Below are 16,562 nucleotides of genomic sequence, written 5' to 3'. Positions count from 1 at the left end.
AAAAAACACAAAAACAAAAATCGGCAATCCCCATAATTCACCAAAGATTCGTCCGGTGGAACGATTTTGGGTCATAATTAAGGCCGAAGTTGAAACTGTCCAAGGTGTTTAAGAACGACTTGGAGTTGAAGAATGAATAGATGAAGGTAATAAAAATGGTCGGCCCCACCATTACACAAAATGTAAATGTGTAGATATAATCCATATGTATTAGTTCATTCCCTGTAAGTTTCAAGAAAATCCGACTTCAAATAAATTAGGTACAGTCCTCAAATACGTACCTGAGTGTAAAATGCTAATCTTCACGTGTAGCGCTGTTTCACTGTTATTCTTAAAATCTAAGACAAGACGCGACAGCTGGTCACCGTTACATGCAACCAATTTGAACCGGCTATTGATTGGCTGAATCCGATAACGCAATCGTCACGTAGAAAATACAACGAGGTTACTTTTCAGCAGTTACTACAGCAGTGATGCTGGAGAGTCATAATTTAGCTATTATAATTGTTCATAAATAATGATGCAAAAGTATGCAAAGTACATGATATTACCGAGTAATGTATTTCACTGTTATAACTTTAAAAATGCATTGATTAATTGTTCTTTACTATTTCGGTTGAAGTCCAAGAAACTTAGGACGAAAAAATTTGGGTACCAAGAAACTTAGGACGAAAAAATTTGATAGTAGAGGTATGCTTTATTGAACATAAAATAATAAATAAAAATTCAGTATTATTCGCCTATATATTGCAATTTTATTTTTGCAGAAGTTGTTAAAAATAATCATTCTGACATCAACGGTATGGAACGTTCAAAAAAATCTCTACGGGGATGACGGCCGTTACGAAAAGAAAAATAAGAAGCCAGCTGTCACGTCTTGTCTTAGCTTAAAATATATATTAAACTTGATGGTTGGCAAACTAGAATTTTATTTATTTCTGCGACACTTGGGCCCTTTTCAAATGTTCAGCTAGAATCATGATTTTGTTTTTCTGTTTAAATATTTCCCCAAATACACCCAGTATCAAATCGATTGCATCGGATCGGCTGAAAGTTGAAATCCCAGTACAACACTCACACACTCATCCACCCTGCACTTCGTGAGCACTCGGCTCCTTTCGTAACGCTCTGTCATTTCCCGGGCTGCAATCGTTCTTTTTCGGTTGCGGCGCGGCAGTTGCTTTTAGGAAACCGTTGGAAAAAGTTTGCTCGTTGAAAGCTGTTCGACATTATTTTAGCGCGCGCGTGTTCTCTTTACTGTTTTTTTTCTCCATTGATGAAAATCAGTGGTCATTAATTTTCCGTTTTTTGGTTGTGACATTGTTGTTACCCTGGACGCTAGGAACGTGAGGGTGTTCGATAAACTTGAACAGTTGTGCGAGAAAAACTCGAGTGAGAACGTACCGTGGAATTGAAATAAAATCTTTGAAACGATAGTGTGTGGTGTCATTTTGTTTGCCCGATAAAACCAAATTAAAGAGAGAAGAAAGTGTAACGTTGATAAAATTGCGAAAAGACAACAGCCAAAATTGATGTCTGCTGAGCAAAAAGTATGATGAAAGAATAAATTTGTTCAATGTTGTGAATTTATGTATCGTGTATGGGGTGAATATTTCGAGCTGCAGAAGTGATCGGAAAAGACGAAAAAGTGTTCTATCTATAGTTAAGCTCCAGCTTGGGAGTTTCCCTCGGCTGCGGTTGGATAACGCCGATAGAAGAACAAGGCTAAAGTGGAAACGACAGAAAATAGGCGATCTGGGACAATCTGCAAAACGGTGAGTGAGCCGACATTATTTCTACCCTCGGTAAAATTTTGACGATTAGTTGCTAGGGGTCAGGCTCTGGAAGAAAAATAGAATGTAGTTTGACTGCCTGTAGAACAGACGTAAAACGAAAATAAAACATTTTCAGAATTGCTGATTTGGGATTGAATTTAGTTGTATGATATGCTAATGAAATTGGAATCACAGATAAATATATATTTTGGAATAATAAATATATCTCAATTAGAGCGATATGTATGAATTATTTATATTATTCGAAATTGTTGATGTTCCTATAACTGGGTGTAGACGTGAACATAATAAAAGTGTAGTAAAACTTAGTTTATGTAGAAAGCGTTAATTTTCATTAAAAATTAATGTATCGTAAATAGCTTCAATAATTTGCGGAAGGCAGTTGATCAACTTTTCTAGTCGGTACTTACAATGTCTTTCTAGGAAAAGTACTAGTTTTTCTACCAACGCGGCCTTCTCGAATACCTTCACTAATTAGGGTAGTTCTGTTTTACGACATGTGGAGAAGATGACAGTGACTTAAGTTGAGCATATGTTCTGTCACTGTTACTGTTGGCTAATACCTTAAGAGGATACATTCCTTTCTTCCATGCGGCCGTAATTGGAATACTCTGGAATGCTTTGTCGTTCTAAAAATAGCCTCAACCCGTTTTTCACGATTCTCCCGATGGTCGGCTTTACCTGGGTGTGTCACGTAACATATTCCCCACCTGCTACTAACGTTTCATTATCATGAGCTTCTTGTTGATGAAACAATGCCTATTATTTTATTGTACTACCCAATGCAATCCTATTTCATTTGATAACATTTGAACGTTGTTCGTAGCGTTCGTTGTCATCCAATAGAGCTTGAGTCCCGAGGGATGAGTCCTGCATTGAACAACTTTATATTTTATATCCAGATTGGAATCATAATTGAGTTATGAAGAGAGAGCAGATATTTGCCAACTCCTCCCTGCTGCAGCATACGTCAAGAAGACCCACATTTCCCTGGATGGAAGTAAAATCAATATTGTTATTGCAGTACTCGTTCTCCACTGCATATCGTTTTCTAGCGGCCCTGACTGACTGACGTGATAGTCCAGGTTTATTTGTATTTTGGTCCGCCCGCTACCCACTATGCTTCTGTCCTCAGAGTTGTCACGTTGAAACTAGAAAACGGTATTCGATGAACTGCCTAGGCAGTTCTGTATATTTGATCGAGCTTGGGTAAGCATTGTAGCAAGCAATTATTGTGGTTTCCAGCTAGAATTTCAGCGAGGATATCAATAACTAGCGAGAAATTACATCATTGTGAGGTAAGGTTGATCTAAACTTATTGAAATCCTGGTGGAAGATGTGGTTTTCGGCGCAGTCAGCTCATACATTTTGGCTGCTTAAGAATTTATCAGGGGAAGGTCAATTGATATTGATCTTGTTAAATTTTCAACGCTCTGCTTCAAGGCAATTTAGGAGGGACAAACAAATTGGCACAATCTTTACAGATCTCAAGGCTGCTTCAGATTTCGTTGACCATCAAATTGATCTCACACTTGATTGTTCATTTTTGAACTATCTGTGTAGGAAATAATTGATCCTGAACGGAAATCGGGACTGCCGCTTTCCCAAACATCACGCTCTGGTTCAAATATTCGCAATCGTTCTTCAAAGTTCCATCTTTTTTCCATCCAGTCATCACTGTTAGTTAATTCTGGGGATTGATATGAATAGTTTTTATAATATTTAGATAACCTGTTAGGTCACTCTCGAAGAGTTTGAGATATCTTTTTGGCTTCTAATTGTATAAGTCAATGGAATGCAAGAAGAGTAAAGTTATGCTTCGGAACTGTGCTTCTCATTGCATTTGTTATTGAGAGAGCAGCTAGCCGTTGAAGTTTTTCCAACCTATCTTGTGCTATCTAGTTTTTGGCCACCAGATCAATGAGGCATAGGTAATTCTTGATCTCACAATTCCGAATAAATCCAATGGATCTTTTTCGGTTTAAGTCCTGCTCATTTCAAGATGGCTGGACAAAGTATTTTTTTTTTATTCTTTTAGCACCAATATTTAGTGGTTAATTTGTGGTTTCGAAATCCAATTTGTGGTAATTTGTGGTTGAGTAATTTCTGAGAAATTTTCAGAAAACTGAGTCAAGCCATCTCTGAAAATGATTTCGCTTCAAATGAATCGGACAACGATGATATATACATCAATCGAAAGCTCTTAATTTGTGGTTCACGAAAATGTAGTTTTTGTAGGCATAGTTCATATTAAAATAAGTAAAAAACTATTATTTAAATTTTTGAACATTGTTTACCTCTTGTTGTCTACACCGTCCGTACGCGGCGTTGGATGAGCATAGTACTGGCACCTGTCAATGTTAGTGCTAGTGGGTTATCTAGAACATATCGACAGTCGTTCATATACACTAAGGTCGTTTTTTACGCGGGGGATGCGTTCCAAATTTGTATGGGTCCGCGTAAAAAACGACTTTTTTGAGTTGCAAGTATAACAAAGAAAACCGTCCTAAAACGTTAAAACCTCGTTTGAATATGATAGTGGCCAATCTAGCAACCAAAATTCAATATTTTAAATTTTGAGTATTTACACCAAAAATTGTGATTTTTTTAAAAAACTGATATATGATCACTCGTGGCCTAGAACGGAAAACGTGATTGAAATGAGGTCGATATCTTGTACCGTTTTTGAGTAATGGAGGAAAGCAACCCGCGTAAAAAAACCGCATAAGAAGCGACCTTACTGTATACGACATACAGTTGTCGCTGCCGTTGAAAGCTTTTTTGTTTTATTATTCAGGGGGTAGTTGTAGTAGCATATTCCTGAGACGATAAAATATCGAATTTTAATTCTAGTCAGGACTCACACCTTTGGGCATTTACCATGCATTTCAACCGTTCCCTACAATTCTAAGGCCCATTCCCGATCTTCAGGCATCATTCCGGTTTTTAAAATGCCCAACAGTCGAATACAGTTGGGTAGTTGGTTACCAAAATATTATATTTATCGAAACAAAAAATGTTTTTTATTATAATCAGGCTGTAATTTATTCCAAGAGTTAAATTGTATGTGCTAATAGATTTTAACATATAATAGATTTTGTATGAGAAAGACCAGATCACTCCCCTAGGTGTATTAATTTAGGTTGTTTTTTTCAAACAATCGGTAAACGGCAAAACTACATTTCCGGAAATGATTCGACCGAAGATCGAGAAAATTACGCTCGCATGTCTACGTAAAACTTCACTTATTTTGAGGAAATTTACGTAAAACACACGAAGGCTTGTCAACTACAAATATCTGCTAATTGATCAACATTTGCATTTCGCAGCAAATCTGCACATATAGTATCCCTGCTGTTTACATACTGTTTCACCTAGAAATACTCAGAGGAAGAGATTCGCGGTGAAAAAAAAAACGCCAATTTGGCAACTGGGTTTCATATGTCAGAGGTGCCACATCTCTTCTCAAAGCGCAATGTTGACTAACATTCGACTTGTATAATCGGTGGTGACGGTGAAAGTCCTTAAGAATAGTGAAGTGCTTCACAAAAACTGTTAAGGTGATATATTTTATGCTTATGTTTAATTTTATACACCTTCACTTATTTTGTTACCTATCCACAAGGTTTGTTGAACTCCGGGTAAAAATCACTCATTCATTGGCAATAGAACAAAAAATCGTATAGAAATTAACACGTTCTTTTTTGTACCTGATTGCAATACCTCTCAATGTGGTGTTACCTTTCTTGTTTGTTTGGCTCACCGCATATCTCTCCCTCTGAGTATCTCTAGTTTCACCATACTCATCGCTATACGAAAGCTTTCTGAGAAAAAATCATCTTGATGGTCTACCAGCGCCGCGTACGGTCGGTGTAGACAACAAGAGGTAAACAATGTTCAAAAATTTAAATAATAGTTTTTTAATTATTTTATTATGAAGTATGCCTACAAAAACTACATTTTCGTGAACCACAAATTAAGAGCTTTCGATTGATGTATATATCATCGTTGTCCGATTCATTTGAAGCGAAATCATTTTCAGAGATGGCTTGACTCAGTTTTCTGGAAATTTCTCAGAAATTACTCAACCACAAATTACCACAAATTGGATTTCGAAACCACAAATTAACCACTAAATATTGGTGCTAAAAGAATTTAAAAAATATTTTGTCAAGCCATCTTGAAATGAGCTTAAGTCCTCACTGTTTATCAAAGGTTTTATCATATTTCCATAGAGTATTTGCAGGGTTTCTTGTTGTTTACTTTGGAAGTGTATTCCAGTTGATTGTTTTGTCAAGTAGTATTCGAACGTCTAAAAGTTCTATGAGCTCACTTTTCAATCTTATGTTATTAAGCTTTTTTTTCTTTGTGTAGATAAAAGGAATTTTCGGAGGATTTACATTCAAGCCTTCCCTATTGCACCAGGAAAAATTATGACTATATCAGCAAATCCAATTATTTCAAAGCCTTTATCCGTAGATTTTTGGAAAAGGTCATTAACTATTAAAGACCACAGTGGAGGAAATATAACACCTCCCTGCGGTCACACTTTTACTGCTTTTACACTTTCGTATGAGCGCCCAAGTTTTGCTGATATTTCTCTTTTAATCTAATGAATGATGCAATTGTCGAAGACACGTTTCTTAATAGTCACAGCCTATCAGGGAACGCCGCAAGTGAAATTTCTTTCGCTGCAAAAGATTTCTCTAGTTTTGTAACAATAGTATGGAGTGCTTAACTTAACGATTTACTCTTCTTACATTCAAATAGATAATTTCCAAGAGGAGATTTAGACAAATTTAATGACTCGGTGTGTTCACCGATTATTTGATTGTTGAAACAAAACGGGAAAGTTAAATTTTGAATGCCGATTACTAAAAATAATGTTTTTGGCGCTTGGTTCGGTTTGGATGCACGCCGACCATTTGGTCCAGAGATGTAGTATGCACTCCGTATTTGGTCAATCGTAACCTAAATATCAAACTTGAATTGACACTGTCGCACAGTTTCACAAACCGGAGTTGGGAGTACCTTAGGGAAGTAAAATGAGACCTTTCCTACTGTGGTATTCATAGAGTTAACTGACACATTCTGCACGAGCAAGAAATGATTTCAAGCACATGAAAATCCGATTCGGAATTCGACCTTTTGTTTATTTATAAACAGACTTCGCTGCCGACTGTTTAGTGCACGGGACAATTGCGGGGCTAGCGCTACGATCCTACCGATTGTTAAAATGCGCCAAAGACTTTCGATTGTATGATCTGGAATGACTCAAATTCCCCGAAGTCGTTACTGATTACGTGCAAAGCACTGCCAGAAGAGGGTGAACTCATCGAAGCCCCTCTAGAGGACTGCAGGAGTAATGTAAAAGCGACCATTAACAGCGCAGCGGAAGGTGCCATATGGTTCGTCAAGAGGAATCGAAGCAACGACTGGTTCGACGAGGAGTGTCAGACGATTCTAGACGAGAAGAATGCAGCGCGCGCACTGATGCTGCAGCAAGGGACCCGTCAAAACGTGATGCGATATAAACTGAAGCGAAGACAGCAGACCCGCCTGTTCCGGGACAAGAAGAGCCGCCTGGAAGAGGTGGAGTTTGAGGAAATGAGCAGTTGTATCGTTCGTAAGAAACACGTTCTACAAGAAACTGAACGCATCCCACGCCGGCTTTGTGCCGCGAGCCAAAATCACCCTGACCGGGAAAACCGGGAAAAAACCTGGAATTGTTTGGAACCGGGAAAAAACCGGGAATTTCACTGAATATTACAAGCCGGGGTGAGATTGTCAGCTATCTCATGGCAATCACTAAAATTTCTTGAATAAGTTTTCTCGAAAACTTGACCAAGAAAGACTGGTCTTCTGACCCGGAAGAAATGGCTGACAGGTCACGGGCTGGATGGCACAATCTCACCCCGGCTGCCAGTATATTTAACTCATTTCTCACAGTGCTTATATCAGTTTTGTTTTTATTCATCTTTCTCTTGGAAGCTAACTTGACCACGGTAAGCTCCCAGGAAGTAGCTGTCAAACGGCTCGAATTTTGCCTAGAGCAATTGGTTCACAAAGACAGGGTGGCCACTCAATCGGGAAAACGGGAAATGCGGGAAAAAGTCGGGAATCAAATTACATCGGGAAAAATGCGGGAAAAAGTCGGGAATTTTTTTATTTTATCGGTATTTTGTTCCCAAGATTTTTTAAAAGTATTGTGTTATGAAATTACAAATATTGGATAAGTTTGAAGTACAGGACTGCAAGTTGGTCCCTCAAAAGTCACATTTTTCTTCAGCAGTCAATTTTTTAACCAAAAAGTCACTAAATTAACTTTTTTTGACCCGCTGACCAGCTGACTACTTTTATCAGTCTTGCTTTTCAAAAGAAATAAATATTGACATCAAATGTCTTAATCTGAGCGGGGGCCTAGTGTGGTTGGTAACGTCTCCGCCAACCACGCTCGACGCCTGGGTTCGAATCCCACCGCCGACATAGGTGTCGATGGTTGTGAGGTGGCGTGATCCACTCACAACCAACCCTACTGGTCTAGATTCAATCCTAGCCGACACCGAGAGATTTTCTGAGGCGAAAAATCTCTGGGATCACGCCTTCCATCGCATGAGGAAGTAAAGCCGTTGGCGCCGGTCCGTTAATAAACGGGTCGTGAGTTAGGGACCTGGGTGTGGAGTCGCCTCCCTGGGCGTCGGGAATTGGCCACAATAGTGGCGGAAATAGACCGACGGAAAATAAGCGAGAATAAAAAAAAAAAATCAAATGTCATAGAATAGCTTAAAACGTCGAAATCTGGTGTTATCTAAAGAAAATTGAATGGACTCTGTGGGACTTCTCAAGATGGTGAAGCGAATTGAAACCGGGGTTGAAAACCGGTCCGGAGTCAATGGTAGTTGCCAGTTTGTCGAGAAAACGTTTTAATTGAGAGAATCAATCATAAAATCTCATATGTACAAAAAAAAATTGTTTCAATTTCTAAGAGCAATGCAAAATAAGTTACACTGTACAATCTTACTAACATTGCTAGTTATTTGAATAAACAAATTGAAGATAAAACAAGTGGCACACAGTTCTGATTCTCCAGTTTTTCGAATAGATTTTTATTTCAGTTAGTCTTTTAGAAGAGATATTTGGCGAACTCTAGCGAAACTAGCTACCATTTCCGCTTAGAAACTCAATGCTGGTGAAAATTTGGGTTTGGAGCGACCTTGCTATGCGGAGCAGTTAATTGAGAAAACATTTGAAACTTGCCACAAAATAGAGCAAACATTATCTTGAAATTTTTCGAAAAACTAACTTTTGTGCATATTTTGAATTCGTATTTTTCTGTAAATTATACAATTTGACTGTAAAAAAACTATTTTGGATGTAAATACAATCAGAAATGCTCTTAGGAAACAGCATAATCGTTTTCGAGGTTTTTCAAGAAAACATTTTATTTATTTTTTTTTGTTCCTGCATACAACTTTTTACATGCTTTTCGTTTCGTAACTGGTCTTAGGATACGATGCTGGCCTAACTAGTCAGTCGTCGTAGGTTCGTGTCTCGGCTCGAGAGAGACTATTATTGTCTGCAGGATCGTAGCACTAGCCCTGAAAGCGTCCTTTGCATTGAACAGTTGGTTGCTGAATCTGGCCACAGATAAACGAAAATACTTGAAATATTTTTAAAGCCAAAATAATAAACAAAACAACGAAAAAAAACTTTTGAACGAAAAGTGCTGTTTTTTGTTATGCGTTAAAAAAAGGGTGCTTATATCATATTTTAAGAAGACAGATAGACAAACATAATGAATGCACAAAATAGCTAACACGACTGTTGAGTGCTTAATGGAAGATTTGCAAATTTGAGAAGACCGCAAAAATTGTATTTAACCTGTCTACCATGGGAAGGCAAAGGTTGTATTTCATGTAACTAATCAACTGTTTGTGTAGAATGTCCCGAGCGAATTCCGTAGAAGTAATATGAGCTATTACTTCCAATTTAGCAGAGGCGTCGCGTGGCTGATTTTGTCACATGTGCACCAAATTTAATTTAAGTTCTCTTTCCTCAAATGAAAGAAGTAATTCAAACCAAGGTGTACGACACATTAAATTGAAGAGTTTCGCTAGTACGATTACTTTTTTATAGGTTATCATATTTCGATAATTGCATATGCCCGAATTTTAGGAAATAGGGTACCTGTGCAGTGCACATGTTGCACAGGTGGACCCGACGCCACTGCAATTTAGGGTTCAAAAATTGACGTTCAGCCGTCGATAGAACATAACCTAGTTACGGTTTTTGCCAATCGGGAAAAAGTCGGGAAAAATGCGGGAACTCGAAACTGTAAAATGAGTGGCCACCCTGCAAAGATAATCTCGCGGGAACTGTAGTTGACAGATTTCGCCAAGAATACTCACAACTGTTGAGTATGCATTCGACGAATACATTGCTGACTTCCTACCGCCGTAGCGAGAAACGCCTTGATACTTTCTGTAGAGATCTGATAGCTGGTTTAGGCAAGAAACATCCTAACTTGACCGTGTTTATTAAGAAGATTTTCATCCAGCAGTTGATGTACGATGCAGTACAGGCTGCCGGTGTTGAAGACGAAATTGATATCACCAAGTCGTAAATCCATTACGCTCGCATTTCACATAGCCGATATGTTGAATTGTTGAAGACAAAGAAGAAGGAGAGTTCAGATCAAGATGAAGAAGCCAGAAAGAAGAACGCCACGGCCCGTGCTCTTGAAGCTAATGTGTTTAAGTGTAATGTGAAATAATGTGTTTTAAGTGTTGTGAGAAACTGATTGGTCTGATTAATATAAATTTTGTTTTGCAAGAAACTTGTAACATAATTCTTTTATATATTGAATCTTAGGTGGTTGAGGTAAAAACGGTTCTTACAAACTCAATTTGGCCTAGGAGTCCCCGGTAATGAGTATTATATGCGTTGTTTATAAGTTCTTAAAATTCTACGCCCTTGCGAGCGGAAGGCAGTTAACCGGAACATTCGCAAGGGCAGACGAAAACATGCGTGCAGGCATGTTTTCAACCTTTTTCTGTGTTTTTTTTATTAATTCCTCTTCCGTTCTGCGCTTCAAGTTTGCCCAGAAATTCTCGGTGGGACGCAGCTGGGGGACGTTGGGCCGATTCGCCGACTTTGGTACCACATCGATATTTTACCGCTCCATCTCCTTCAACGATCGCTTCGAGTAATGGGCCGACGCCAAATTTGACCAGAACATCGTATCTTCGCCCTTATGGTATTTTATGATAAACGACGCAACTTCTGGCAGGCACTTCGTACTATAAATTTCCCCGTTCACGGCCAGCCCGGAGCAAAAGAAGAGCAACTTTGACATCCCTTTCACGCTGATTGTCAGCCACAGCCGCACCTTCTTGGGGAAATATACTTCACCTCGGTGCTCAATTTCTTCGTAGGGGAGGTAAAATACGAAGTGCCCTGCTAATCGTTGTCATCTAGGGTGAGATAGGTCTCGTCGTCCATCACCACTGCCACATCGTGATTTGCCGGGGAAAACGACTTGAGCATCTTAAACCGCTGTCGCTGCGTCATTGCCTGCAGCTCCGAGACTAGCACCAGTGGACGGGACTGCCGCTTCCTGACATGTATGCCCATGTTTTCCAGATACTTTTTCACTGTTTTACCGCATGCACCAACCTCCCGGCCAAGTGCACGCAGCGATTTAGCCACTTTTCTCTCGGTCTTCCTCTTCACCATCCTTTGAAGCTTCTTGTCGTTCAGGGTCGTTGGCCGTCCGGAACTGGGCTTTCTTTCGATGCTTTGATCGTTGTCCAATTGTGTCAATATATTGTAGATGCCGAACGGGCATACCCGGCGTCTACAAAGTGCCGCACGATGTCCGTTTTTGACGTGGCGGGGTACCAATTTTTTACCGCAAACGTTATCCTCTTGGAAAAGATGACGTCCGTCACATTTTTCGAATTTCTGCAACAATATCTGTGGATGATAATAAGCCTGAACACGCTTAAAAAGTGACCATATTAGATTGTAAATCGATAATGGGATGTAAATCGACCGTCACGCTTTTTTAATCCTTAACTGTATGAAAAAATGCTGAATTCTGAAGTATTAATAACCGGGAAAAATATTTGAACGAACCGGGAAAAACCGGGAAAAAACCGGGACTCCTAGGCGCAGAGGCAGATGACCAAGACGGCAGGAGGAACGACTTCGTCAGCACAGCGGATGAGGTAGACATTTCGACCCCTACGATAGGTGAAGTTAAGGATGCCATCAAGCTGCTGAAGAACAACAAATCAGCTGGAAAAGATGGCATCGCAGTGGAGCTTATCAAACTGGGCTCGGATAGATTGGGTTCCTGTCTGCATCAGCTGACAGTCAGGATCTGGGATACAAAACAGCTACCGGAGGAGTGGAAGGTGGGAGTAATATGCCCAATTTACAAGAAGGGCGAGAAGTTGGAATGTAAGAACTATCGAGCGATCACGATTCTCAACGCAGCCTACAAACCGCTCTCCTAGATCATCTTTCGCCGTCTCTCGCCGTTAGTAGGGAGGTTTGTTGGAAGTTATCAAGCCGGTTTTGTGGGTGGGCGATCGACAACAGACCAAATCTTCACGCTGCGGCAGATCCTCCAAAAGGGTCGCGAATACCAAGTCCCTACGCACCACCTATTAATCGATTTCAAGGGCGCCTACGATACTATCGACCGCGTAGAGCTATGGAAAATCATGGACGAAAATGGTTTCCCTGCAAAACTAACAAGACTGATCAAGGTCACGATGGATGAAGTACAGTGCTGTGTGAAGATTTTGGTTGCGTTATCAAGCCCGTTTGAAACACGCAAGGGACTTCAACAAGGCGACGGTCTTTCTTGCCTGCTGTTCAACATTGCGCTTGAAGGTGTAAAGAAACGTGCGGCCTTAAACATGCGGGTCTTCAATAAATCCAGCCAGTTCATCTGCTTCGCTGACGACGTGGACCTTGTCGAAAGGACGTTCCAGGCGTTTGCTGAACAGTACACCAAACTGAAATGTGAAATGTGAGAGCGGTAGGACTCGCATAGGCAGTAGCGTAATAATTGACGGAGATGAGTTTGAGGTGGTTGAAGAATTTGTATACCTCGGATCTTTGGTAACGTCGGACAACGACTGCAGCAGAGAAATCCGGAGACGTATTGTAGCTGGAAGTCGTGTTTACTTTGAGGTCTGGTAAACTTCGCCCTCGTACCAAGTGCACCATGTACAAGACGCTTGTAAGACTAGTAGTCCTCTACGGGCACGACACATGGGTAACGCTCGAGGAGGACTTGCAAGCTCTGGTCGTTTTCGAACGACGTGTGCTTAGGACTATCTTCGGCGGAGTATATGAGGATGGCGTATGAAGGATGAACCACGAGCTGGCGCTACTCTACGGCGAACCCAGTATCCAAAAAATCGCGAAAGCTGGAAGGGTACAATGGGCGGGACATGTTGTAAGAATGCCGGACAACAATCCCGCAAAAATGGTGTTCGTCTCGAATCCGGCCGGTAGAAGACGTGGAGGTGCATAACGAGCTAGGTGGTTAGACCAAGTGGAGCAAGATCCTGGATGTATGGGACTCTCATGAAGTTAGAGACAAGCTGCTATGGACCGAGGACGTTGACGTAACATTGTGACGCAGGTGAAATCCTCAGGGATATTTAACCAGGAAAGTGAGTAGTGTAAGCCTGCCAAACCGTAGTTGGAATGGGTGGAGCGTTCGCGACTAAACGAAATTTAGATACGTTTAACGACATCCGGTTGAGTTGACACTAGTCAGCGAAGGTTTTTAATTGCTGTTGCAGAAACAATTCGTTCTTTGGTTGTTTTATCGTGTAACACAATTTCAGGTCATCGGCATTGGATAGTTTGGAGCACGTTAGAATAAGGTTGAATCGGTCATAACAGCAAGAACAGAAATGGTCCAAGCTGACCTCCCTGAGAAACACCAGACCAAACCAGGAAAGGGAAAGGTGATCATCGGTTTTGACGAACACATTTCTTCCAGTTAAATACGATTCGCGTCAGACAAGTAAATTTTCATTCATGGCAAGCTTGTCAAAATTGGCTATAGCAATCTGATGATTCATTTTATAAAACACCGCAATCTTGTTGGCCGTTTTCTAATTGACGAATTACAAACGATGTGAAGTAAATAAAACATAAAACATAAAACCGTACTGATCCGGTGATATTTATTGTACATATCTTCTGAGCCAGCTAGTGTGCGCACTGCGCATACAACGTTTTAAGACAAAAAAAGGAATCCCGTCTGGACTGCATCCGATGGAACACTTCAGAGTCATGCCTGCTGCCTTCACCATATCATCGGTGATAACGATTTTCAAATCAGATGCCGTCAGTCGGGTAACATTTCTGGGTTACGTCTTGCAGATCTAGAAGCTCGTTGGTAAAGATGCTGCTGAATTATTGTCGGAAAAGGTCGGCAATATCCGCAGTAGATTCAGCTTCCAGCAAACTATTAATCATCGTAGAGGGCAATCCGGTTTCCTTACTTTAGCTGTTGACGTACCGCCAAAATTCCTCGGGGTTATCCTTGAGGTCCTGATAAGCGTTGTCTAGATGATCGTTCAGTTGCTCATATTCCGCGTTTGCTGATAGAATCCGTACGATACTCATTGTGTCGTCGGAAAGCGATCAACGAAAGAATACAACAGGCTAAAATGGCTAATGCTGATGTCTGTTGAAAATTTTCTTCTACACAGATTACAACATCAGAGTAGTTTCAGTGATTATATAATTGATAGATTTGCTCGTCAAGGAGATCGTAGAATTTGCTGTACAATTGAATGCTTACCTGAGAATTTGCAAGAATTGGGATGTCCAGATGTTCGAAGACGTTTTTTTTATAAATAAAATTGATTTCTCATAGATTTTAGAACAACACAAAATCTTTTTTTTTTATTTTTTTCGTTCATATTCATCAAAATAAGACAAACACTTTGGATAGTCCAAAGTAAAATTTCGATTGAGTATCACTATAGATTGTAAAATTCTGTGTTGCACCTCCACAGAGAGTGTTATGAAGATGAGAAATATGTCTTGTATGACGATGAGAAATATTACCATAGAAGACAAATATTTTTCATCACACTTTGTGACTTTGAAAAAAGCTTGTCAAATTTAATATTTCATTTGCAACCTGTTTGCGGATTGATTGATAAAAGTTCAGAAGTTAACCCTTCTTACGACCTGTTAATGAAAAAATGCAGCAATTAAATTGATCAAACAAACTATCCAAAAGTTCAACCGCCACTAATCGCTCCAAAAGCCACAAAACCATTAAACATCAAACGACATAACTAACATTCATAATAACCGCAGCTTTTGCGGTTGCGATTCTAATTTGCCAAAAGTTTCACCTTCAACCGCGTGATAAAGTTTTCGTTCGGACCGAATTGACGACGGTTGGCGCGAAATGAAGGAAATCCGGTCGAACTGGGAAAGTCCCCGTGTGTTGTCTATCGCCAAACGGCGGAAGTGGCGGAGCCAATAAATCATTTCCTTTTTCCACCACGACGAAGTCTTTGGATTGGAGGCTCTTCAACTCCGATTGTTGTCATTCCGGAATCGTTGATGACAACGACCGACACGATCACCGGGATATTCAAACTCGCGCGAAACGCGGAGAAAGTTTAGGATAGAAGGTCCACTACCGCTGCTGTCAGTAAGATTATAGTCGGACCGTAATGCTAATTTTTTGCATAAAGTATTAGTTTCAGTTTTTTTCTTTTCACCGGTACAGCGAACGAACAAGAAGTTTAACTGTCACGGCAAGTTTTTTTATCAGAAGTTTGATCCAATCATTATTGTCTGCATAATATACGAGTAGCGTTAACAACTTAGCATGATTGAAGAGCGGATGCAAAATCAGGTCGTATAGATATCTGTCTAATGGTACGATCGGCTACGATAGTTCATACAATTTGTCCCATTACCTATCCGTCAGCCGCAGCAACGCTTTGTGAGACTAATCCGCATACCGCGTCATCCAACAGACGACAGGCCCGGTGCAGCGAAAGCGATTATCTGCGGTAAAAGTGACGAAGTGTCCCATCTGCTAGTTATCGCTACCGGAATAACTGGCACTAATTTCGATTATCCCACTTGCTCTTTCTGCCACCGTTGGCGGTAAAATAAGGTGGCACTTGAGATGATATCCCACTTTGAAAGGAAAAAAAGAATGTTGACAGCCCCATTAAATCCATGTAATTGCCGCTGCAAACGGTGAAACCGACAACCGTTAAAGTTTTTAGCCTTATCTTTTTGATAGTGACAACTGGTTGTTACACTTGTCTCATTAGTGGCTAATTGGTGTTTGGATTGGAAAAAAAAAACTCTGTCGGTCGTTAGATAATTTTTATTTGCTGACACTGTTCTGTAAAATTACCTATTCATGCAGATCGTTACGTCACACTCCAGCATCGGTTTACTGAACTTAACTATAGTCAACTGTCACCGTCCAAAACGGACGCTCAATGGGGCGGATATCAGCAGCCCAATTATATTTCGTACTGCAACTGTTTTTCTATTCATATCTTTCACTGGTGCTTAACGCTGCCAGTGAAATTCTCTGCCTCCGGAATGACGATAGTGCCAAGCCGGTGGGGTGGCCATGGAGCGTCTTATCATTTCCAATAACCGGCAACAACGCGTCAAGCGAAAGACCGGCAGTAGTAACTAGAAATGACTCATTTGAACTCGTCGTGTCTCGTGCAAGTGTGT

The 16,562-nt window shown here is 40.3% G+C and overlaps 1 protein-coding gene across 1 annotated transcript in view; it reads left to right on the top strand.

Moving 5' to 3' along the window:
• The first annotated feature begins 1,188 nt into the window (after positions 1–1,188).
• The window catches only part of LOC129720948 (uncharacterized), a 111,004-nt gene continuing 95,630 nt past the window's right edge, over positions 1,189–16,562 (top strand). The window contains exon 1 of the mRNA XM_055672907.1: positions 1,189–1,775. The gene's annotated coding sequence lies outside the window, so the exon portion shown is untranslated. The remainder of the gene's footprint in view (positions 1,776–16,562) is intronic.

This window comes from Wyeomyia smithii, chromosome 2 (assembly GCF_029784165.1).
Source record: "Wyeomyia smithii strain HCP4-BCI-WySm-NY-G18 chromosome 2, ASM2978416v1, whole genome shotgun sequence".
Classification (NCBI taxonomy): domain Eukaryota; kingdom Metazoa; phylum Arthropoda; class Insecta; order Diptera; family Culicidae; genus Wyeomyia; species Wyeomyia smithii.
Note: the sequence above shows the minus strand (reverse complement) of the source record. Positions and strands in the feature narration are given on the sequence as shown.